Genomic DNA, 1859 nt, shown 5'->3' on the forward strand with positions numbered 1-1859 from the left:
CAGAGGAAGGGAGCAGTGAAATAGTGGTTTTAACACATCCCAAACTGGAAGCAGGAGCCCTAACACAAAGGGAGTTTGAATGCTCTGCCATCTGTAAGAAAGTGGCTGGCTACAAGCCACCTCATACCAAACACCCACTAAGGCCTTCCGCTGAGATCTGCTTGTTAATATTCTCATTATGAATCCCCAGCAGGTACATCTCAATTAAAGGTGTGGAGGATGCTGATGAGGACCTCTTGGTCACCTAAGCAGGAATTGCAGCCATCAAACTGGATTGCCGCCATGTGTCCGCAGAGAACTCCCTGCCTACGAATGAAGCTAGTAGTGCCCTTCCCCTGTGCCCGAGGACCATCCGCAATGGAGGTGCTTTCTGGCAAGAGAAGCAGCAAACGCTGACAGCGTGTCCGATAGGAAGGGCGTCTCAACAGTCACATCCCTCCCAAGACCCACTAGATGGACTCCAGAATCCGGTCAGTGCTGGAGAGGGAGGAGGCAGGCGGTGACAAGTCCCGAGGAGGGCCTCGGTCCCTCCTACCGCGCAGGGAGTTCTGCTCTGGAAATATTCTTCCTCTTCATCGAAGAAGCCATTCTCCAGAGCGTAGGTGCAGTCTGGGCTGGAGGCTGCCTGGCACGCCTGCTCGTACTCCTGAATCGACTCGTAAACGCTGTACACTTGGCAGAGCAAGGACATGTCCAGCTGGCGGAGGCCAACCATCTCCTTGCGGAGCAGCGCGAGCTCGGCGTCCAGGTTGCGAGGCTTGGCTGGCAGTGCTGCCGCCCCCGGCGTCCCCGCGGCCCAGCTCATCCTGGATGCGCGACTTCTGTGCCTACAGCCACTCCAGGTGCCGCCAGCCCCTGGTCGCGCCGCCGCCCGATGCCAAGTGCAGCAGCCTGCCCAGTCTCTTGGGCAGCGGGGGCAGCGCGGCTACCCGCAGACCCCAGGCCGCGCCACAGCCCGCGGCCCCCGGCACCACGCGGGCCCCACTCATCTTGCTGCTGCTGGGCCACGTGCCCGCTCCACTGCCCCCTGTTTTCACCTTTTCAAGAACTGATTTTCACCCTGAGAATACATTTGTAATGAAGTCTCATACCACAGGAGTGAGAATAGGGAAATCTTTATTCTCAAATCTCATTCTCCGCAATTAACCGCAGTTAACCATGTGGGGCGGGTGGGAACTGCTCATCAGGGCAGATGAAAGAATTGGGGTCTATATTTGCCCAGTCTTTTTCTTTTTTTGGAGACAAGGTCTTGCTCTGTAACCCAGGCTGGAGTGCAGGGGTGTAATCATGGCTCACTGCAGCCTGGACATCTTGGGCTCAAGCAATCCTCTTACCTCAACCCCTGAGTAGCTAGAACTGCAGGTGCATACCACTACACCTGGCTATTCTTTTTTAGTAGAGATAAGATCTCACTGTGTTGCCCAGGCTGGTCTGAAACTCTTGGACTCAAGTGATTCTCCTACCTCAGCCTTTCAAAGTGCTGGGATTGCAGGTGTGAGCCCCTGCACTGAGCCGCCTGCTTGGTTTCTTTTCTTTTTCTTTTTTTTAGACAGAGTCTCACTCTGTCACCAAGGCTGGAGTGTAGCAGCACAATCTCAGCTCACTGCAGCCTCCCCCCCCACCCCGCACCCCCGGGTTCAAGTGATTATCCCGCCTCAGTCTCCCAGGTAGATGGGACTACATGCTTGCAGCACTACACCTGGCTAATTTGTGTGTGTGTGTGTGTGTGTGTGTGTGTGTGTGTGTGTGTGTGTGTATGTGTTTGAGACGGAGTTTCACTCTTGTTACCCAGGCTGGAGTGCAATGGCACGATCTCGGCTCACCACAACCTCTGCCTCCTGGGTTCAGGCAATTCTCCT

At 55.4% G+C, this 1859-nt stretch overlaps 1 pseudogene; it reads right to left on the bottom strand.

Annotated features, from left to right (window-relative positions):
- Nucleotides 1-449: 449 nt before the first annotated feature.
- Nucleotides 450-989, bottom strand: LOC101035359 (protein FAM89A pseudogene; annotated as a pseudogene).
- Between the last annotated feature and the right edge of the window lie 870 nt (nt 990-1859).

Source organism: Saimiri boliviensis, chromosome 1, assembly GCF_048565385.1.
Source record: "Saimiri boliviensis isolate mSaiBol1 chromosome 1, mSaiBol1.pri, whole genome shotgun sequence".
Classification (NCBI taxonomy): domain Eukaryota; kingdom Metazoa; phylum Chordata; class Mammalia; order Primates; family Cebidae; genus Saimiri; species Saimiri boliviensis.